The sequence below is a fragment of the Chiloscyllium plagiosum genome, unplaced genomic scaffold, assembly GCF_037043375.1.
Source record: "Chiloscyllium plagiosum isolate Xiang-an unplaced genomic scaffold, Cpla_swu_hap1 HiC_scaffold_3, whole genome shotgun sequence".
Classification (NCBI taxonomy): Eukaryota; Metazoa; Chordata; class Chondrichthyes; order Orectolobiformes; family Hemiscylliidae; genus Chiloscyllium; species Chiloscyllium plagiosum.
The window spans coordinates 124095902-124118223 of NW_028270141.1; the positions used below are offsets into that span (position 1 = coordinate 124095902).

Genomic DNA, 22322 nt, shown 5'->3' on the forward strand with positions numbered 1-22322 from the left:
TGGCGGCAGGCAACATGTTTCCGCTGCGGGGTGAGTGCCGAAACAGAGGACACAGCTTAAAAATACGGGGTAGACCATTTAGGACAGAGATGAGGAGAAACTTCTTCACCCAGAGAGTGGTGGCTGTGTGGAATGCTCTGCCCCAGAGGGCAGTGGAGGCCCAGTCTCTGGATTCATTTAAGAAAGAGTTGGATAGAGCTCTCAAGGATAGTGGAATCAAGGGTTATGGAGATAAGGCAGGAACAGGATACTGATTAAGGATGATCAGCCATGATCATATTGAATGGTGGTGCAGGCTGGAAGGGCAGAATGGCCAACTCCTGCACCTATTGTCTATTGTCCGCCTTTCCTGACTGCCACCCGCAGACAGCGTGCAGCCCCAATCCCTTTCTTTCCGCCTTTCTTGCTGATTTTGGCAGCGCTCCGCTCTCCTCCCCTCCGTGTCTCGTGCCTGCAGGAGACTGATGCCAGGCACAGCAGCAGCAGCAAAAATAACCTGCCGCTCCATTGCCTGGCACAAGACAAGTGCAGAGGGGTGACTTGAGCAGCCACTGCTGGCGGAAAAAGACTGCTGCATCTGGTATTCCCAGGCGGTCTCCCATCCAAGTACTAACCAGGCCTGAGTCTGCTGAGCTTCCGAGATCAGACGAGATCAGGCATTTTCAGACTAGTATGGCCGTAGGCGCTGGCCCCTGCCTTTTCTCCCTACTTCAAGGCGTGCTGGCCAGCCACATTTTCTTTCTTGCTCTTTCTCTTTATCCCCTTTGGCTTTTTTTTCTCTTTTCTCTTTGCTCTTCCTCCTCCGTGCGTGCTTCCCTCCCTCCGTCCCTCCAGCTGCCTTTCAGCCAGCCCTTGCCCACCAGGCTCCTGTAGTCTCCCACATCCCCACACAGGCCAACTGCAAGCCCTCCCCCTGCTTCATAGGGCCGCAGCCTGCATTCTCTCATCCTTCCACACTCCTCCACCCCTCCATTTCGGAATGCCGGGCACTGACCAGTGGGGTACCGCACGGATCAGTACTGGGACCGCAGCTTTTTACAATCTATCTTCAGGATATACAAGATGGTATTAGCAATAACATTCGCAAATTTCATCAGCTGGGTGGCAGGGTGAAATGTGATGAGGATCTTAGGAGATTACAGGGTGACCTGGACAAGTTAGGTGAGTGCTCAGATGCATGGCAGATGCACTTTCACGTGGATAAATGGATCCTTATCCACTTTGGTGGCAAGAACAGGAAGGCAGATTACCACCTAAGTGGAATCAATTTAGGTAAAGGGGCAGTACAGAGAGATCTGGGGGTTCTTGTACACCACTCAATGAAGGTAAGCATGCAGGTACAGCAGGTAGTGAAGAAGGCTAATAGCATGCTGGCCTTCATAACAAGAGGGATTGAGTATAGAAGCAAAGAGGTTCTTCTGCAGCTGTACAGGGCCCTGGTGAGACCACACCTGGAGTACTGTGTGCAGTTCTGGTCTCCAAATTTGAGGAGAGACATTCTGGCTATTGAGGGAATGCAGCGTAGGTTCACGAGGTCAATTCCTGGAATGGCGGGATTACCTTACACTGAAAGACTGGAGCGACTGGGCTTGTGTACCCTTGAGTTTAGAAGACTGAGAGGGGATCTGGTTGAGACATATAAGATGATCAAAGGATTGGACACTCTGGCGGCAGGCAACATGTTTCCGCTGCGGGGTGAGTGCCGAAACAGAGGACACAGCTTAAAAATACGGGGTAGACCATTTAGGACAGAGATGAGGAGAAACTTCTTCACCCAGAGAGTGGTGGCTGTGTGGAATGCTCTGCCCCAGAGGGCAGTGGAGGCCCAGTCTCTGGATTCATTTAAGAAAGAGTTGGATAGAGCTCTCAAGGATAGTGGAATCAAGGGTTATGGAGATAAGGCAGGAACAGGATACTGATTAAGGATGATCAGCCATGATCATATTGAATGGTGGTGCAGGCTGGAAGGGCAGAATGGCCAACTCCTGCACCTATTGTCTATTGTCCGCCTTTCCTGACTGCCACCCGCAGACAGCGTGCAGCCCCAATCCCTTTCTTTCCGCCTTTCTTGCTGATTTTGGCAGCGCTCCGCTCTCCTCCCCTCCGTGTCTCGTGCCTGCAGGAGACTGATGCCAGGCACAGCAGCAGCAGCAAAAATAACCTGCCGCTCCATTGCCTGGCGCAAGACAAGTGCAGAGGGGTGACTTGAGCAGCCACTGCTGGCGGAAAAAGCCTACTGCACCTGGTATTCCCAGGCGGTCTCCCATCCAAGTACTAACCAGGCCTGAGTCTGCTTAGCTTCCGAGATCAGACGTTTTCAGACTAGTATGGCCGTAGGCGCTGGCCCCTGCCTTTTCTCCCTACTTCAAGGCGTGCTGGCCAGCCACATTTTCTTTCTTGCTCTTTCTCTTTATCCCCTTTGGCTTTTTTTTCTCTTTTCTCTTTGCTCTTCCTCCTCCGTGCGTGCTTCCCTCCCTCCGTCCCTCCAGCTGCCTTTCAGCCAGCCCTTGCCCACCAGGCTCCTGTAGTCTCCCACATCCCCACACAGGCCAACTGCAAGCCCTCCCCCTGCTTCATAGGGCCGCAGCCTGCATTCTCTCATCCTTCCACACTCCTCCACCCCTCCATTTCGGAATGCCAGGCACTGACCAGTGGGGTACCGCACGGATCAGTACTGGGACCGCAGCTTTTTACAATCTATCTTCAGGATATACAAGATGGTATTAGCAATAACACTCGCAAATTTCATCAGCTGGGTGGCAGGGTGAAATGTGATGAGGATGTTAGGAGATTACAGGGTGACCTGGACAAGTTAGGTGAGTGCTCAGATGCATGGCAGATGCACTTTCACGTGGATAAATGGATCCTTATCCACTTTGGTGGCAAGAACAGGAAGGCAGATTACCACCTAAGTGGAATCAATTTAGGTAAAGGGGCAGTACAGAGAGATCTGGGGGTTCTTGTACACCACTCAATGAAGGTAAGCATGCAGGTACAGCAGGTAGTGAAGAAGGCTAATAGCATGCTGGCCTTCATAACAAGAGGGATTGAGTATAGAAGCAAAGAGGTCCTTCTGCAGCTGTACAGGGCCCTGGTGAGACCACACCTGGAGTACTGTGTGCAGTTCTGGTCTCCAAATTTGAGGAGAGACATTCTGGCTATTGAGGGAATGCAGCGTAGGTTCACGAGGTCAATTCCTGGAATGGCGGGATTACCTTACACTGAAAGACTGGAGCGACTGGGCTTGTGTACCCTTGAGTTTAGAAGACTGAGAGGGGATCTGGTTGAGACATATAAGATGATCAAAGGATTGGACACTCTGGCGGCAGGCAACATGTTTCCGCTGCGGGGTGAGTGCCGAAACAGAGGACACAGCTTAAAAATACGGGGTAGACCATTTAGGACAGAGATGAGGAGAAACTTCTTCACCCAGAGAGTGGTGGCTGTGTGGAATGCTCTGCCCCAGAGGGCAGTGGAGGCCCAGTCTCTGGATTCATTTAAGAAAGAGTTGGATAGAGCTCTCAAGGATAGTGGAATCAAGGGTTATGGAGATAAGGCAGGAACAGGATACTGATTAAGGATGATCAGCCATGATCATATTGAATGGTGGTGCAGGCTGGAAGGGCAGAATGGCCAACTCCTGCACCTATTGTCTATTGTCCGCCTTTCCTGACTGCCACCCGCAGACAGCGTGCAGCCCCAATCCCTTTCTTTCCGCCTTTCTTGCTGATTTTGGCAGCGCTCCGCTCTCCTCCCCTCCGTGTCTCGTGCCTGCAGGAGACTGATGCCAGGCACAGCAGCAGCAGCAAAAATAACCTGCCGCTCCATTGCCTGGCACAAGACAAGTGCAGAGGGGTGACTTGAGCAGCCACTGCTGGCAGAAAAAGCCTACTGCACCTGGTATTCCCAGGCGGTCTCCCATCCAAGTACTAAGCAGGCCTGAGTCTGCTTAGTTTCCGAGATCAGACGAGATCGGGTGTTTTCAGACTAGTATGGCCGTAGGCACTGGTCCCTGCCTTTTCTCCCTACTTCAAGGCGTGCTGGCCAGCCACATTTTCTTTCTTGCTCTTTCTCTTTATCCCCTTTGGCTTTTTTTTCTCTTTTCTCTTTGCTCTTCCTCCTCCGTGCGTGCTTCCCTCCCTCCGTCCTTCCAGCTGCCTTTCAGCCAGCCCTTGCCCACCAGGCTCCTGTAGTCTCCCACATCCCCACACAGGCCAACTGCAAGCCCTCCCCCTGCTTCATAGGGCCGCAGCCTGCATTCTCTCATCCTTCCACACTCCTCCACCCCTCCATTTCGGAATGCCGGGCACTGACCAGTGGGGTACCGCACGGATCAGTACTGGGACCGCAGCTTTTTACAATCTATCTTCAGGATATACAAGATGGTATTAGCAATAACATTCGCAAATTTCATCAGCTGGGTGGCAGGGTGAAATGTGATGAGGATGTTAGGAGATTACAGGGTGACCTGGACAAGTTAGGTGAGTGCTCAGATGCATGGCAGATGCACTTTCACGTGGATAAATGGATCCTTATCCACTTTGGTGGCAAGAACAGGAAGGCAGATTACCACCTAAGTGGAATCAATTTAGGTAAAGGGGCAGTACAGAGAGATCTGGGGGTTCTTGTACACCACTCAATGAAGGTAAGCATGCAGGTACAGCAGGTAGTGAAGAAGGCTAATAGCATGCTGGCCTTCATAACAAGAGGGATTGAGTATAGAAGCAAAGAGGTTCTTCTGCAGCTGTACAGGGCCCTGGTGAGACCACACCTGGAGTACTGTGTGCAGTTCTGGTCTCCAAATTTGAGGGAATGCAGCGTGGGTTCACGAGGTCAATTCCTGGAATGGCGGGATTACCTTACACTGAAAGACTGGAGCGACTGGGCTTGTGTCCCCTTGAGTTTAGAAGACTGAGAGGGGATCTGGTTGAGACATATAAGATGATCAAAGGATTGGACACTCTGGCGGCAGGCAACATGTTTCCGCTGCGGGGTGAGTGCCGAAACAGAGGACACAGCTTAAAAATACGGGGTAGACCATTTAGGACAGAGATGAGGAGAAACTTCTTCACCCAGAGAGTGGTGGCTGTGTGGAATGCTCTGCCCCAGAGGGCAGTGGAGGCCCAGTCTCTGGATTCATTTAAGAAAGAGTTGGATAGAGCTCTCAAGGATAGTGGAATCAAGGGTTATGGAGATAAGGCAGGAACAGGATACTGATTAAGGATGATCAGCCATGATCATATTGAATGGTGGTGCAGGCTGGAAGGGCAGAATGGCCAACTCCTGCACCTATTGTCTATTGTCCGCCTTTCCTGACAGCCACCCGCAGACAGCGTGCAGCCCCAATCCCTTTCTTTCCGCCTTTCTTGCTGATTTTGGCAGCGCTCCGCTCTCCTCCCCTCCGTGTCTCGTGCCTGCAGGAGACTGATGCCAGGCACAGCAGCAGCAGCAAAAATAACCTGCCGCTCCATTGCCTGGCACAAGACAAGTGCAGAGGGGTGACTTGAGCAGCCACTGCTGGCGGAAAAAGCCTACTGCACCTGGTATTCCCAGGCAGTCTCCCATCCAAGTACTAACCAGGCCTGAGTCTGCTTAGCTTCCGAGATCAGACAAGGTCGGGCGTTTTCAGACTAGTATGGCCGTAGGCACTGGCCCCTGCCTTTTCTCCCTACTTCAAGGCGTGCTGGCCAGCCACATTTTCTTTGTTGCTCTTTCTCTTTCTCCCCTTTGGCTTTTTTTTCTCTTTTCTCTTTGCTCTTCCTCCTCCGTGCGTGCTTCCCTCCCTCCGTCCCTCCAGCTGCCTTTCAGCCAGCCCTTGCCCACCAGGCTCCTGTAGTCTCCCACATCCCCACACAGGCCAACTGCAAGCCCTCCCCCTGCTTCATAGGGCCGCAGCCTGCATTCTCTCATCCTTCCACACTCCTCCACCCCTCCATTTCGGAATGCCGGGCACTGACCAGTGGGGTACCGCACGGATCAGTACTGGGACCGCAGCTTTTTACAATCTATCTTCAGGATATACAAGATGGTATTAGCAATAACATTCGCAAATTTCATCAGCTGGGTGGCAGGGTGAAATGTGATGAGGATGTTAGGAGATTACAGGGTGACCTGGACAAGTTAGGTGAGTGCTCAGATGCATGGCAGATGCACTTTCACGTGGATAAATGGATCCTTAACCACTTTGGTGGCAAGAACAGGAAGGCAGATTACCACCTAAGTGGAATCAATTTAGGTAAAGGGGCAGTACAGAGAGATCTGGGGGTTCTTGTACACCACTCAATGAAGGTAAGCATGCAGGTACAGCAGGTAGTGAAGAAGGCTAATAGCATGCTGGCCTTCATAACAAGAGGGATTGAGTATAGAAGCAAAGAGGTCCTTCTGCAGCTGTACAGGGCCCTGGTGAGACCACACCTGGAGTACTGTGTGCAGTTCTGGTCTCCAAATTTGAGGAGAGACATTCTGGCTATTGAGGGAATGCAGCGTAGGTTCACGAGGTCAATTCCTGGAATGGCGGGATTACCTTACACTGAAAGACTGGAGCGACTGGGCTTGTGTACCCTTGAGTTTAGAAGACTGAGAGGGGATCTGGTTGAGACATATAAGATGATCAAAGGATTGGACACTCTGGCGGCAGGCAACATGTTTCCGCTGCGGGGTGAGTGCCGAAACAGAGGACACAGCTTAAAAATACGGGGTAGACCATTTAGGACAGAGATGAGGAGAAACTTCTTCACCCAGAGAGTGGTGGCTGTGTGGAATGCTCTGCCCCAGAGGGCAGTGGAGGCCCAGTCTCTGGATTCATTTAAGAAAGAGTTGGATAGAGCTCTCAAGGATAGTGGAATCAAGGGTTATGGAGATAAGGCAGGAACAGGATACTGATTAAGGATGATCAGCCATGATCATATTGAATGGTGGTGCAGGCTGGAAGGGCAGAATGGCCAACTCCTGCACCTATTGTCTATTGTCCGCCTTTCCTGACTGCCACCCGCAGACAGCGTGCAGCCCCAATCCCTTTCTTTCCGCCTTTCTTGCTGATTTTGGCAGCGCTCCGCTCTCCTCCCCTCCGTGTCTCGTGCCTGCAGGAGACTGATGCCAGGCACAGCAGCAGCAGCAGCAAAAATAACCTGCCGCTCCATTGCCTGGCACAAGACAAGTGCAGAGGGGTGACTTGAGCAGCCACTGCTGGCGGAAAAAGCCTACTGCACCTGGTATTCCCAGGCGGTCTCCCATCCAAGTACTAACCAGGCCTGAGTCTGCTTAGCTTCCGAGATCAGACGAGATCGGGCGTTTTCAGGCTAGTATGGCCGTAGGCGCTGACCCCTGCCTTTTCTCCCTACTTCAAGGCGTGCTGGCCAGCCACATTTTCTTTCTTGCTCTTTCTCTTTATCCCTTTTGGCTTTTTTTTCTCTTTTCTCTTTGCTCTTCCTCCTCCGTGCGTGCTTCCCTCCCTCCGTCCCTCCAGCTGCCTTTCAGCCAGCCCTTGCCCACCAGGCTCCTGTAGTCTCCCACATCCCCACACAGGCCAACTGCAAGCCCTCCCCCTGCTTCATAGGGCCGCAGCCTGCATTCTCTCATCCTTCCACACTCCTCCACCCCTCCATTTCGGAATGCCAGGCACTGACCAGTGGGGTACCGCACGGATCAGTACTGGGACCGCAGCTTTTTACAATCTATCTTCAGGATATACAAGATGGTATTAGCAATAACATTCGCAAATTTCATCAGCTGGGTGGCAGGGTGAAATGTGATGAGGATCTTAGGAGATTACAGGGTGACCTGGACAAGTTAGGTGAGTGCTCAGATGCATGGCAGATGCACTTTCACGTGGATAAATGGATCCTTATCCACTTTGGTGGCAAGAACAGGAAGGCAGATTACCACCTAAGTGGAATCAATTTAGGTAAAGGGGCAGTACAGAGAGATCTGGGGGTTCTTGTACACCACTCAATGAAGGGAAGCATGCAGGTACAGCAGGTAGTGAAGAAGGCTAATAGCATGCTGGCCTTCATAACAAGAGGGATTGAGTATAGAAGCAAAGAGGTCCTTCTGCAGCTGTACAGGGCCCTGGTGAGACCACACCTGGAGTACTGTGTGCAGTTCTGGTCTCCAAATTTGAGGAGAGACATTCTGGCTATTGAGGGAATGCAGCGTAGGTTCACGAGGTCAATTCCTGGAATGGCGGGATTACCTTACACTGAAAGACTGGAGCGACTGGGCTTGTGTACCCTTGAGTTTAGAAGACTGAGAGGGGATCTGGTTGAGACATATAAGATGATCAAAGGATTGGACACTCTGGCGGCAGGCAACATGTTTCCGCTGCGGGGTGAGTGCCGAAACAGAGGACACAGCTTAAAAATACGGGGTAGACCATTTAGGACAGAGATGAGGAGAAACTTCTTCACCCAGAGAGTGGTGGCTGTGTGGAATGCTCTGCCCCAGAGGGCAGTGGAGGCCCAGTCTCTGGATTCATTTAAGAAAGAGTTGGATAGAGCTCTCAAGGATAGTGGAATCAAGGGTTATGGAGATAAGGCAGGAACAGGATACTGATTAAGGATGATCAGCCATGATCATATTGAATGGTGGTGCAGGCTGGAAGGGCAGAATGGCCAACTCCTGCACCTATTGTCTATTGTCCGCCTTTCCTGACTGCCACCCGCAGACAGCGTGCAGCCCCAATCCCTTTCTTTCCGCCTTTCTTGCTGATTTTGGCAGCGCTCCGCTCTCCTCCCCTCCATGTCTCGTGCCTGCAGGAGACTGATGCCAGGCACAGCAGCAGCAGCAGCAAAAATAACCTGCCGCTCCATTGCCTGGCACAAGACAAGTGCAGAGGGGTGACTTGAGCAGCCACTGCTGGCGGAAAAAGCCTACTGCACCTGGTATTCCCAGGCGGTCTCCCATCCAAGTACTAACCAGGCCTGAGTCTGCTTAGCTTCCGAGATCAGACGAGATCGGGCGTTTTCAGGCTAGTATGGCCGTAGGCGCTGACCCCTGCCTTTTCTCCCTACTTCAAGGCGTGCTGGCCAGCCACATTTTCTTTCTTGCTCTTTCTCTTTATCCCCTTTGGCTTTTTTTTCTCTTTTCTCTTTGCTCTTCCTCCTCCGTGCGTGCTTCCCTCCCTCCGTCCCTCCAGCTGCCTTTCAGCCAGCCCTTGCCCACCAGGCTCCTGTAGTCTCCCACATCCCCACACAGGCCAACTGCAAGCCCTCCCCCTGCTTCATAGGGCCGCAGCCTGCATTCTCTCATCCTTCCACACTCCTCCACCCCTCCATTTCGGAATGCCAGGCACTGACCAGTGGGGTACCGCACGGATCAGTACTGGGACCGCAGCTTTTTACAATCTATCTTCAGGATATACAAGATGGTATTAGCAATAACATTCGCAAATTTCATCAGCTGGGTGGCAGGGTGAAATGTGATGAGGATGTTAGGAGATTACAGGGTGACCTGGACAAGTTAGGTGAGTGCTCAGATGCATGGCAGATGCACTTTCACGTGGATAAATGGATCCTTATCCACTTTGGTGGCAAGAACAGGAAGGCAGATTACCACCTAAGTGGAATCAATTTAGGTAAAGGGGCAGTACAGAGAGATCTGGGGGTTCTTGTACACCACTCAATGAAGGTAAGCATGCAGGTACAGCAGGTAGTGAAGAAGGCTAATAGCATGCTGGCCTTCATAACAAGAGGGATTGAGTATAGAAGCAAAGAGGTTCTTCTGCAGCTGTACAGGGCCCTGGTGAGACCACACCTGGAGTACTGTGTGCAGTTCTGGTCTCCAAATTTGAGGAGAGACATTCTGGCTATTGAGGGAATGCAGCGTAGGTTCACGAGGTCAATTCCTGGAATGGCGGGATTACCTTACACTGAAAGACTGGAGCGACTGGGCTTGTGTACCGTTGAGTTTAGAAGACTGAGAGGGGATCTGGTTGAGACATATAAGATGATCAAAGGATTGGACACTCTGGCGGCAGGCAACATGTTTCCGCTGCGGGGTGAGTGCCGAAACAGAGGACACAGCTTAAAAATACGGGGTAGACCATTTAGGACAGAGATGAGGAGAAACTTCTTCACCCAGAGAGTGGTGGCTGTGTGGAATGCTCTGCCCCAGAGGGCAGTGGAGGCCCAGTCTCTGGATTCATTTAAGAAAGAGTTGGATAGAGCTCTCAAGGATAGTGGAATCAAGGGTTATGGAGATAAGGCAGGAACAGGATACTGATTAAGGATGATCAGCCATGATCATATTGAATGGTGGTGCAGGCTGGAAGGGCAGAATGGCCAACTCCTGCACCTATTGTCTATTGTCCGCCTTTCCTGACTGCCACCCGCAGACAGCGTGCAGCCCCAATCCCTTTCTTTCCGCCTTTCTTGCTGATTTTGGCAGCGCTCCGCTCTCCTCCCCTCCGTGTCTCGTGCCTGCAGGAGACTGATGCCAGGCACAGCAGCAGCAGCAAAAATAACCTGCCGCTCCATTGCCTGGCACAAGACAAGTGCAGAGGGGTGACTTGAGCAGCCACTGCTGGCGGAAAAAGCCTACTGCACCTGGTATTCCCAGGCGGTCTCCCATCCAAGTACTAACCAGGCCTGAGTCTGCTTAGCTTCCGAGATCAGACGAGATCGGGCGTTTTCAGACTAGTATGGCCGTAGGTGCTGGCCCCTGCCTTTTCTCCCTACTTCAAGGCGTGCTGGCCAGCCACATTTTCTTTCTTGCTCTTTCTCTTTATCCCCTTTGGCTTTTTTTTCTCTTTTCTCTTTGCTCTTCCTCCTCCGTGCGTGCTTCCCTCCCTCCGTCCCTCCAGCTGCCTTTCAGCCAGCCCTTGCCCACCAGGCTCCTGTAGTCTCCCACATCCCCACACAGGCCAACTGCAAGCCCTCCCCCTGCTTCATAGGGCCGCAGCCTGCATTCTCTCATCCTTCCACACTCCTCCACCCCTCCATTTCGGAATGCCAGGCACTGACCAGTGGGGTACCGCACGGATCAGTACTGGGACCGCAGCTTTTTACAATCTATCTTCAGGATATACAAGATGGTATTAGCAATAACACTCGCAAATTTCATCAGCTGGGTGGCAGGGTGAAATGTGATGAGGATGTTAGGAGATTACAGGGTGACCTGGATAAGTTAGGTGAGTGCTCAGATGCATGGCAGATGCACTTTCACGTGGATAAATGGATCCTTATCCACTTTGGTGGCAAGAACAGGAAGGCAGATTACCACCTAAGTGGAATCAATTTAGGTAAAGGGGCAGTACAGAGAGATCTGGGGGTTCTTGTACACCACTCAATGAAGGTAAGCATGCAGGTACAGCAGGTAGTGAAGAAGGCTAATAGCATGCTGGCCTTCATAACAAGAGGGATTGAGTATAGAAGCAAAGAGGTCCTTCTGCAGCTGTACAGGGCCCTGGTGAGACCACACCTGGAGTACTGTGTGCAGTTCTGGTCTCCAAATTTGAGGAGAGACATTCTGGCTATTGAGGGAATGCAGCGTAGGTTCACGAGGTCAATTCCTGGAATGGCGGGATTACCTTACACTGAAAGACTGGAGCGACTGGGCTTGTGTACCCTTGAGTTTAGAAGACTGAGAGGGGATCTGGTTGAGACATATGAGATGATCAAAGGATTGGACACTCTGGCGGCAGGCAACATGTTTCCGCTGCGGGGTGAGTGCCGAAACAGAGGACACAGCTTAAAAATACGGGGTAGACCATTTAGGACAGAGATGAGGAGAAACTTCTTCACCCAGAGAGTGGTGGCTGTGTGGAATGCTCTGCCCCAGAGGGCAGTGGAGGCCCAGTCTCTGGATTCATTTAAGAAAGAGTTGGATAGAGCTCTCAAGGATAGTGGAATCAAGGGTTATGGAGATAAGGCAGGAACAGGATACTGATTAAGGATGATCAGCCATGATCATATTGAATGGTGGTGCAGGCTGGAAGGGCAGAATGGCCAACTCCTGCACCTATTGTCTATTGTCCGCCTTTCCTGACTGCCACCCGCAGACAGCGTGCAGCCCCAATCCCTTTCTTGCTGATTTTGGCAGCGCTCCGCTCTCCTCCCCTCCGTGTCTCGTGCCTGCAGGAGACTGATGCCAGGCACAGCAGCAGCAGCAAAAATAACCTGCCGCTCCATTGCCTGGCACAAGACAAGTGCAGAGGGGTGACTTGAGCAGCCACTGCTGGCGGAAAAAGCCTACTGCACCTGGTATTCCCAGGCGGTCTCCCAGCCAAGTACTAACCAGGCCTGAGTCTGCTTAGCTTCCAAGATCAGACGAGATCGGGCGTTTTCAGACTAGTATGGCCGTAGGCGCTGGCCCCTGCCTTTTCTCCCTACTTCAAGGCGTGCTGGCCAGCCACATTTTCTTTCTTGCTCTTTCTCTTTATCCCCTTTGGCTTTTTTTTCTCTTTTCTCTTTGCTCTTCCTCCTCCGTGCGTGCTTCCCTCCCACCGTCCCTCCAGCTGCCTTTCAGCCAGCCCTTGCCCACCAGGCTCCTGTAGTCTCCCACATCCCCACACAGGCCAACTGCAAGCCCTCCCCCTGCTTCATAGGGCCGCAGCCTGCATTCTCTCATCCTTCCACACTCCTCCACCCCTCCATTTCGGAATGCCAGGCACTGACCAGTGGGGTACCGCACGGATCAGTACTGGGACCGCAGCTTTTTACAATCTATCTTCAGGATATACAAGATGGTATTAGCAATAACATTCGCAAATTTCATCAGCTGGGTGGCAGGGTGAAATGTGATGAGGATGTTAGGAGATTACAGGGTGACCTGGACAAGTTAGGTGAGTGCTCAGATGCATGGCAGATGCACTTTCACGTGGATAAATGGATCCTTATCCACTTTGGTGGCAAGAACAGGAAGGCAGATTACCACCTAAGTGGAATCAATTTAGGTAAAGGGGCAGTACAGAGAGATCTGGGGGTTCTTGTACACCACTCAATGAAGGTAAGCATGCAGGTACAGCAGGTAGTGAAGAAGGCTAATAGCATGCTGGCCTTCATAACAAGAGGGATTGAGTATAGAAGCAAAGAGGTTCTTCTGCAGCTGTACAGGGCCCTGGTGAGACCACACCTGGAGTACTGTGTGCAGTTCTGGTCTCCAAATTTGAGGAGAGACATTCTGGCTATTGAGGGAATGCAGCGTAGGTTCACGAGGTCAATTCCTGGAATGGCGGGATTACCTTACACTGAAAGACTGGAGCGACTGGGCTTGTGTACCCTTGAGTTTAGAAGACTGAGAGGGGATCTGGTTGAGACATATAAGATGATCAAAGGATTGGACACTCTGGCGGCAGGCAACATGTTTCCGCTGCGGGGTGAGTGCCGAAACAGAGGACACAGCTTAAAAATACGGGGTAGACCATTTAGGACAGAGATGAGGAGAAACTTCTTCACCCAGAGAGTGGTGGCTGTGTGGAATGCTCTGCCCCAGAGGGCAGTGGAGGCCCAGTCTCTGGATTCATTTAAGAAAGAGTTGGATAGAGCTCTCAAGGATAGTGGAATCAAGGGTTATGGAGATAAGGCAGGAACAGGATACTGATTAAGGATGATCAGCCATGATCATATTGAATGGTGGTGCAGGCTGGAAGGGCAGAATGGCCAACTCCTGCACCTATTGTCTATTGTCCGCCTTTCCTGACTGCCACCCGCAGACAGCGTGCAGCCCCAATCCCTTTCTTTCCGCCTTTCTTGCTGATTTTGGCAGCGCTCCGCTCTCCTCCCCTCCGTGTCTCGTGCCTGCAGGAGACTGATGCCAGGCACAGCAGCAGCAGCAAAAATAACCTGCCGCTCCATTGCCTGGCACAAGACAAGTGCAGAGGGGTGACTTGAGCAGCCACTGCTGGCGGAAAAAGCCTACTGCACCTGGTATTCCCAGGCGGTCTCCCAGCCAAGTACTAACCAGGCCTGAGTCTGCTTAGCTTCCAAGATCAGACGAGATCGGGCGTTTTCAGACTAGTATGGCCGTAGGCGCTGGCCCCTGCCTTTTCTCCCTAATTCAAGGCGTGCTGGCCAGCCACATTTTCTTTCTTGCTCTTTCTCTTTATCCCCTTTGGCTTTTTTTTCTCTTTTCTCTTTGCTCTTCCTCCTCCGTGCGTGCTTCCCTCCCACCGTCCCTCCAGCTGCCTTTCAGCCAGCCCTTGCCCACCAGGCTCCTGTAGTCTCCCACATCCCCACACAGGCCAACTGCAAGCCCTCCCCCTGCTTCATAGGGCCGCAGCCTGCATTCTCTCATCCTTCCACACTCCTCCACCCCTCCATTTCGGAATGCCAGGCACTGACCAGTGGGGTACCGCACGGATCAGTACTGGGACCGCAGCTTTTTACAATCTATCTTCAGGATATACAAGATGGTATTAGCAATAACACTCGCAAATTTCATCAGCTGGGTGGCAGGGTGAAATGTGATGAGGATGTTAGGAGATTACAGGGTGACCTGGACAAGTTAGGTGAGTGCTCAGATGCATGGCAGATGCACTTTCACGTGGATAAATGGATCCTTATCCACTTTGGTGGCAAGAACAGGAAGGCAGATTACCACCTAAGTGGAATCAATTTAGGTAAAGGGGCAGTACAGAGAGATCTGGGGGTTCTTGTACACCACTCAATGAAGGTAAGCATGCAGGTACAGCAGGTAGTGAAGAAGGCTAATAGCATGCTGGCCTTCATAACAAGAGGGATTGAGTATAGAAGCAAAGAGGTCCTTCTGCAGCTGTACAGGGCCCTGGTGAGACCACACCTGGAGTACTGTGTGCAGTTCTGGTCTCCAAATTTGAGGAGAGACATTCTGGCTATTGAGGGAATGCAGCGTAGGTTCACGAGGTCAATTCCTGGAATGGCGGGATTACCTTACACTGAAAGACTGGAGCGACTGGGCTTGTGTACCCTTGAGTTTAGAAGACTGAGAGGGGATCTGGTTGAGACATATAAGATGATCAAAGGATTGGACACTCTGGCGGCAGGCAACATGTTTCCGCTGCGGGGTGAGTGCCGAAACAGAGGACACAGCTTAAAAATACGGGGTAGACCATTTAGGACAGAGATGAGGAGAAACTTCTTCACCCAGAGAGTGGTGGCTGTGTGGAATGCTCTGCCCCAGAGGGCAGTGGAGGCCCAGTCTCTGGATTCATTTAAGAAAGAGTTGGATAGAGCTCTCAAGGATAGTGGAATCAAGGGTTATGGAGATAAGGCAGGAACAGGATACTGATTAAGGATGATCAGCCATGATCATATTGAATGGTGGTGCAGGCTGGAAGGGCAGAATGGCCAACTCCTGCACCTATTGTCTATTGTCCGCCTTTCCTGACTGCCACCCGCAGACAGCGTGCAGCCCCAATCCCTTTCTTTCCGCCTTTCTTGCTGATTTTGGCAGCGCTCCGCTCTCCTCCCCTCCGTGTCTCGTGCCTGCAGGAGACTGATGCCAGGCACAGCAGCAGCAGCAGCAAAAATAACCTGCCGCTCCATTGCCTGGCACAAGACAAGTGCAGAGGGGTGACTTGAGCAGCCACTGCTGGCGGAAAAAGCCTACTGCACCTGGTATTCCCAGGCGGTCACCCATCCAAGTACTAACCAGGCCTGAGTCTGCTTAGCTTCCGAGATCAGGCGTTTTCAGACTAGTATGGCCATAGGCGCTGGCCCCTGCCTTTTCTCCCTACTTCAAGGCGTGCTGGCCAGCCACATTTTCTTTCTTGCTCTTTCTCTTTATCCCCTTTGGCTTTTTTTTCTCTTTTCTCTTTGCTCTTCCTCCTCCGTGCGTGCTTCCCTCCCTCCGTCCCTCCAGCTGCCTTTCAGCCAGCCCTTGCCCACCAGGCTCCTGTAGTCTCCCACATCCCCACACAGGCCAACTGCAAGCCCTCCCCCTGCTTCATAGGGCCGCAGCCTGCATTCTCTCATCCTTCCACACTCCTCCACCCCTCCATTTCGGAATGCCAGGCACTGACCAGTGGGGTACCGCACGGATCAGTACTGGGACCGCAGCTTTTTACAATCTATCTTCAGGATATACAAGATGGTATTAGCAATAACATTCGCAAATTTCATCAGCTGGGTGGCAGGGTGAAATGTGATGAGGATCTTAGGAGATTACAGGGTGACCTGGACAAGTTAGGTGAGTGCTCAGATGCATGGCAGATGCACTTTCACGTGGATAAATGGATCCTTAACCACTTTGGTGGCAAGAACAGGAAGGCAGATTACCACCTAAGTGGAATCAATTTAGGTAAAGGGGCAGTACAGAGAGATCTGGGGGTTCTTGTACACCACTCAATGAAGGTAAGCATGCAGGTACAGCAGGTAGTGAAGAAGGCTAATAGCATGCTGGCCTTCATAACAAGAGGGATTGAGTATAGAAGCAAAGAGGTCCTTCTGCAGCTGTACAGGGCCCTGGTGAGACCACACCTGGAGTACTGTGTGCAGTTCTGGTCTCCAAATTTGAGGAGAGACATTCTGGCTGTTGAGGGAATGCAGCGTAGGTTCACGAGGTCAATTCCTGGAATGGCGGGATTACCTTACACTGAAAGACTGGAGCGACTGGGCTTGTGTACCCTTGAGTTTAGAAGACTGAGAGGGGATCTGGTTGAGACATATAAGATGATCAAAGGATTGGACACTCTGGCGGCAGGCAACATGTTTCCGCTGCGGGGTGAGTGCCGAAACAGAGGACACAGCTTAAAAATACGGGGTAGACCATTTAGGACAGAGATGAGGAGAAACTTCTTCACCCAGAGAGTGGTGGCTGTGTGGAATGCTCTGCCCCAGAGGGCAGTGGAGGCCCAGTCTCTGGATTCATTTAAGAAAGAGTTGGATAGAGCTCTCAAGGATAGTGGAATCAAGGGTTATGGAGATAAGGCAGGAACAGGATACTGATTAAGGATGATCAGCCATGATCATATTGAATGGTGGTGCAGGCTGGAAGGGCAGAATGGCCAACTCCTGCACCTATTGTCTATTGTCCGCCTTTCCTGACTGCCACCTGCAGACAGCGTGCAGCCCCAATCCCTTTCTTTCCGCCTTTCTTGCTGATTTTGGCAGCGCTCCGCTCTCCTCCCCTCCGTGTCTCGTGCCTGCAGGAGACTGATGCCAGGCACAGCAGCAGCAGCAAAAATAACCTGCCGCTCCATTGCCTGGCGCAAGACAAGTGCAGAGGGGTGACTTGAGCAGCCACTGCTGGCGGAAAAAGCCTACTGCACCTGGTATTCCCAGCCGGTCTCCCATCCAAGTACTAACCAGGCCTGAGTCTGCTTAGCTTTCGAGATCAGACGAGATCAGGCGTTTTCAGACTAGTATGGCCGTAGGCGCTGGCCCCTGCCTTTTCTCCCTACTTCAAGGCGTGCTGGCCAGCCACATTTTCTTTCTTGCTCTTTCTCTTTATCCCCTTTGGCTTTTTTTTCTCTTTTCTCTTTGCTCTTCCTCCTCCGTGCGTGCTTCCCTCCCTCCGTCGCTCCAGCCGCCTTTCAGGCCAGCCCTTGCCCACCAGGCTCCTGTAGTCTCCCACATCCCCACACAGGCCAACTGCAAGCCCTCCCCCTGCTTCATAGGGCCGCAGCCTGCATTCTCTCATCCTTCCACACTCCTCCACCCCTCCATTTCGGAATGCCAGGCACTGACCAGTGGGGTACCGCACGGATCAGTACTGGGACCGCAGCTTTTTACAATCTATCTTCAGGATATACAAGATGGTATAAGCAATAACATTCGCAAATTTCATCAGCTGGGTGGCAGGGTGAAATGTGATGAGGATGTTAGGAGATTACAGGGTGACCTGGACAAGTTAGGTGAGTGCTCAGATGCATGGCAGATGCACTTTCACGTGGATAAATGGATCCTTATCCACTTTGGTGGCAAGAACAGGAAGGCAGATTACCACCTAAGTGGAATCAATTTAGGTAAAGGGGCAGTACAGAGAGATCTGGGGGTTCTTGTACACCACTCAATGAAGGTAAGCATGCAGGTACAGCAGGTAGTGAAGAAGGCTAATAGCATGCTGGCCTTCATAACAAGAGGGATTGAGTATAGAAGCAAAGAGGTCCTTCTGCAGCTGTACAGGGCCCTGGTGAGACCACACCTGGAGTACTGTGTGCAGTTCTGGTCTCCAAATTTGAGGAGAGACATTCTGGCTATTGAGGGAATGCAGCGTAGGTTCACGAGGTCAATTCCTGGAATGGCGGGATTACCTTACACTGAAAGACTGGAGCGACTGGGCTTGTGTACCCTTGAGTTTAGAAGACTGAGAGGGGATCTGGTTGAGACATATAAGATGATCAAAGGATTGGACACTCTGGCGGCAGGCAACATGTTTCCGCTGCGGGGTGAGTGCCGAAACAGAGGACACAGCTTAAAAATACGGGGTAGACCATTTAGGACAGAGATGAGGAGAAACTTCTTCACCCAGAGAGTGGTGGCTGTGTGGAATGCTCTGCCCCAGAGGGCAGTGGAGGCCCAGTCTCTGGATTCATTTAAGAAAGAGTTGGATAGAGCTCTCAAGGATAGTGGAATCAAGGGTTATGGAGATAAGGCAGGAACAGGATACTGATTAAGGATGATCAGCCATGATCATATTGAATGGTGGTGCAGGCTGGAAGGGCAGAATGGCCAACTCCTGCACCTATTGTCTATTGTCCGCCTTTCCTGACTGCCACCCGCAGACAGCGTGCAGCCCCAATCCCTTTCTTTCCGCCTTTCTTGCTGATTTTGGCAGCGCTCCGCTCTCCTCCCCTCCGTGTCTCGTGCCTGCAGGAGACTGATGCCAGGCACAGCAGCAGCAGCAAAAATAACCTGCCGCTCCATTGCCTGGCACAAGACAAGTGCAGAGGGGTGACTTGAGCAGCCACTGCTGGCGGAAAAAGCCTACTGCACCTGGTATTCCCAGGCGGTCTCCCATCCAAGTACTAACCAGGCCTGAGTCTGCTTAGCTTCCGAGATCAGACGTTTTCAGACTAGTATGGCCGTAGGCACTGGCCCCTGCCTTTTCTCCCTACTTCAAGGCGTGCTGGCCAGCCACATTTTCTTTCTTGCTCTTTCTCTTTATCCCCTTTGGCTTTTTTTTCTCTTTTCTCTTTGCTCTTCCTCCTCCGTGCGTGCTTCCCTCCCTCCGTCCCTCCAGCTGCCTTTCAGCCAGCCCTTGCCCACCAGGCTCCTGTAGTCTCCCACATCCCCACACAGGCCAACTGCAAGCCCTCCCCCTGCTTCATAGGGCCGCAGCCTGCATTCTCTCATCCTTCCACACTCCTCCACCCCTCCATTTCGGAATGCCAGGCACTGACCAGTGGGGTACCGCACGGATCAGTACTGGGACCGCAGCTTTTTACAATCTATCTTCAGGATATACAAGATGGTATTAGCAATAACATTCGCAAATTTCATCAGCTGGGTGGCAGGGTGAAATGTGATGAGGATGTTAGGAGATTACAGGGTGACCTGGACAAGTTCGGTGAGTGCTCAGATGCATGGCAGATGCACTTTCACGTGGATAAATGGATCCTTATCCACTTTGGTGGCAAGAACAGGAAGGCAGATTACCACCTAAGTGGAATCAATTTAGGTAAAGGGGCAGTACAGAGAGATCTGGGGGTTCTTGTACACCACTCAATGAATGTAAGCATGCAGGTACAGCAGGTAGTGAAGAAGGCTAATAGCATGCTGGCCTTCATAACAAGAGGGATTGTGTATAGAAGCAAAGAGGTCCTTCTGCAGCTGTACAGGGCCCTGGTGAGACCACACCTGGAGTACTGTGTGCAGTTCTGGTCTCCAAATTTGAGGAGAGACATTCTGGCTATTGAGGGAATGCAGCGTAGGTTCACGAGGTCAATTCCTGGAATGGCGGGATTACCTTACACTGAAAGACTGGAGCGACTGGGCTTGTGTACCCTTGAGTTTAGAAGACTGAGAGGGGATCTGGTTGAGACATATAAGATGATCAAAGGATTGGACACTCTGGCGGCAGGCAACATGTTTCCGCTGCGGGGTGAGTGCCGAAACAGAGGACACAGCTTAAAAATACGGGGTAGACCATTTAGGACAGAGATGAGGAGAAACTTCTTCACCCAGAGAGTGGTGGCTGTGTGGAATGCTCTGCCCCAGAGGGCAGTGGAGGCCCAGTCTCTGGATTCATTTAAGAAAGAGTTGGATAGAGCTCTCAAGGATAGTGGAATCAAGGGTTATGGAGATAAGGCAGGAACAGGATACTGATTAAGGATGATCAGCCATGATCATATTGAATGGTGGTGCAGGCTGGAAGGGCAGAATGGCCAACTCCTGCACCTATTGTCTATTGTCCGCCTTTCCTGACTGCCACCCGCAGACAGCGTGCAGCCCCAATCCCTTTCTTTCCGCCTTTCTTGCTGATTTTGGCAGCGCTCCGCTCTCCTCCCCTCCGTGTCTCGTGCCTGCAGGAGACTGATGCCAGGCACAGCAGCAGCAGCAAAAATAACCTGCCGCTCCATTGCCTGGCACAAGACAAGTGCAGAGGGGTGACTTGAGCAGCCACTGCTGGCGGAAAAAGCCTACTGCACCTGGTATTCCCAGTCGGTCTCCCATCCAAGTACTAACCAGTCCTGAGTCCGCTTAGCTTCCGAGATCAGACGAGATCGGGCGTTTTCAGACTAGTATGGCCGTAGGCGCTGGCCCCTGCCTTTTCTCCCTACTTCAAAGCGTGCTGGCCAGCCACATTTTCTTTCTTGCTCTTTCTCTTTATCCCCTTTGGCTTTTTTTTCTCTTTTCTCTTTGCTCTTCCTCCTCCGTGCGTGCTTCCCTCCCTCCGTCCCTCCAGCTGCCTTTCAGGCCAGCCCTTGCCCACCAGGCTCCTGTAGTCTCCCACATCCCCACACAGGCCAACTGCAAGCCCTCCCCCTGCTTCATAGGGCCGCAGCCTGCATTCTCTCATCCTTCCACACTCCTCCACCCCTCCATTTCGGAATGCCAGGCACTGACCAGTGGGGTACCGCACGGATCAGTACTGGGACCGCAGCTTTTTACAATCTATCTTCAGGATATACAAGATGGTATTAGCAATAACATTCGCAAATTTCATCAGCTGGGTGGCAGGGTGAAATGTGATGAGGATGTTAGGAGATTACAGGGTGACCTGGACAAGTTAGGTGAGTGCTCAGATGCATGGCAGATGCACTTTCACGTGGATAAATGGATCCTTATCCACTTTGGTGGCAAGAACAGGAAGGCAGATTACCACCTAAGTGGAATCAATTTAGGTAAAGGGGCAGTACAGAGAGATCTGGGGGTTCTTGTACACCACTCAATGAAGGTAAGCATGCAGGTACAGCAGGTAGTGAAGAAGGCTAATAGCATGCTGGCCTTCATAACAAGAGGGATTGAGTATAGAAGCAAAGAGGTTCTTCTGCAGCTGTACAGGGCCCTGGTGAGACCACACCTGGAGTACTGTGTGCAGTTCTGGTCTCCAAATTTGAGGAGAGACATTCTGGCTATTGAGGGAATGCAGCGTAGGTTCACGAGGTCAATTCCTGGAATGGCGGGATTACCTTACACTGAAAGACTGGAGCGACTGGGCTTGTGTACCCTTGAGTTTAGAAGACTGAGAGGGGATCTGGTTGAGACATATAAGATGATCAAAGGATTGGACACTCTGGCGGCAGGCAACATGTTTCCGCTGCGGGGTGAGTGCCGAAACAGAGGACACAGCTTAAAAATACGGGGTAGACCATTTAGGACAGAGATGAGGAAAAACTTCTTCACCCAGAGAGTGGTGGCTGTGTGGAATGCTCTGCCCCAGAGGGCAGTGGAGGCCCAGTCTCTGGATTCATTTAAGAAAGAGTTGGATAGAGCTCTCAAGGATAGTGGAATCAAGGGTTATGGAGATAAGGCAGGAACAGGATACTGATTAAGGATGATCAGCCATGATCATATTGAATGGTGGTGCAGGCTGGAAGGGCAGAATGGCCAACTCCTGCACCTATTGTCTATTGTCCGCCTTTCCTGACTGCCACCCGCAGACAGCGTGCAGCCCCAATCCCTTTCTTTCCGCCTTTCTTGCTGATTTTGGCAGCGCTTCGCTCTCCTCCCCTCCCTGTCCCTCCAGCTGCCTTTCAGCCAGCCCTTGCCCCTGCTTCCCGAGTGCATTTAGTGTCAGAGCTCAGACATGTTGAAATCATGTCGAAGATATCTTATGTTTTTGTTCGATCTTCCCTGTGGTTTCATGTTGCTCAACGCCTTGAGTGTATGCATCCAAAAACAGGGAGATGATACTATAGCGTTTGAATGCTTCCTTAGGAGTAATGTGTAGATGATTTGTTCCAGTATTTCAGGACAGACATAAACGGTTCGGAACCGATTCAGCGCAATTTTCCAACCATATTT

General features: G+C 51.7%; 8 non-coding genes and 5 pseudogenes across 8 annotated transcripts; all 13 read right to left on the bottom strand.

The window, feature by feature from the left end:
* Nucleotides 1–565: 565 nt before the first annotated feature.
* LOC148151198 (5S ribosomal RNA) lies at nt 566–684 on the bottom strand (annotated as a pseudogene).
* A 1546-nt stretch (nt 685–2230) lies between these two features.
* On the bottom strand, nt 2231–2339 carry LOC148151199 (5S ribosomal RNA; annotated as a pseudogene).
* Nucleotides 2340–3885: 1546 nt separating this feature from the next.
* LOC148151200 (5S ribosomal RNA) lies at nt 3886–4004 on the bottom strand. Its single transcript, XR_015756073.1, has one exon. It is a non-coding gene; the product is annotated as a 5S ribosomal RNA (ribosomal RNA).
* Nucleotides 4005–5528: 1524 nt separating this feature from the next.
* Nucleotides 5529–5647, bottom strand: LOC148151201 (5S ribosomal RNA; annotated as a pseudogene).
* Nucleotides 5648–7196: 1549 nt separating this feature from the next.
* LOC148151202 (5S ribosomal RNA) lies at nt 7197–7315 on the bottom strand. The gene has a single exon (XR_015755390.1). It is a non-coding gene; the product is annotated as a 5S ribosomal RNA (ribosomal RNA).
* A 1549-nt stretch (nt 7316–8864) lies between these two features.
* LOC148151203 (5S ribosomal RNA) lies at nt 8865–8983 on the bottom strand. The gene has a single exon (XR_015755395.1). It is a non-coding gene; the product is annotated as a 5S ribosomal RNA (ribosomal RNA).
* A 1546-nt stretch (nt 8984–10529) lies between these two features.
* LOC148151204 (5S ribosomal RNA) lies at nt 10530–10648 on the bottom strand. Its single transcript, XR_015755368.1, has one exon. It is a non-coding gene; the product is annotated as a 5S ribosomal RNA (ribosomal RNA).
* A 1534-nt stretch (nt 10649–12182) lies between these two features.
* On the bottom strand, nt 12183–12301 carry LOC148151205 (5S ribosomal RNA). Its single transcript, XR_015755752.1, has one exon. It is a non-coding gene; the product is annotated as a 5S ribosomal RNA (ribosomal RNA).
* Nucleotides 12302–13847: 1546 nt separating this feature from the next.
* On the bottom strand, nt 13848–13966 carry LOC148151206 (5S ribosomal RNA). Its single transcript, XR_015755754.1, has one exon. It is a non-coding gene; the product is annotated as a 5S ribosomal RNA (ribosomal RNA).
* Nucleotides 13967–15515: 1549 nt separating this feature from the next.
* On the bottom strand, nt 15516–15624 carry LOC148151207 (5S ribosomal RNA; annotated as a pseudogene).
* Nucleotides 15625–17170: 1546 nt separating this feature from the next.
* Nucleotides 17171–17289, bottom strand: LOC148151208 (5S ribosomal RNA). Its single transcript, XR_015756320.1, has one exon. It is a non-coding gene; the product is annotated as a 5S ribosomal RNA (ribosomal RNA).
* A 1547-nt stretch (nt 17290–18836) lies between these two features.
* On the bottom strand, nt 18837–18945 carry LOC148151209 (5S ribosomal RNA; annotated as a pseudogene).
* Nucleotides 18946–20491: 1546 nt separating this feature from the next.
* Nucleotides 20492–20610, bottom strand: LOC148151210 (5S ribosomal RNA). The gene has a single exon (XR_015756311.1). It is a non-coding gene; the product is annotated as a 5S ribosomal RNA (ribosomal RNA).
* Nucleotides 20611–22322: the final 1712 nt, after the last annotated feature.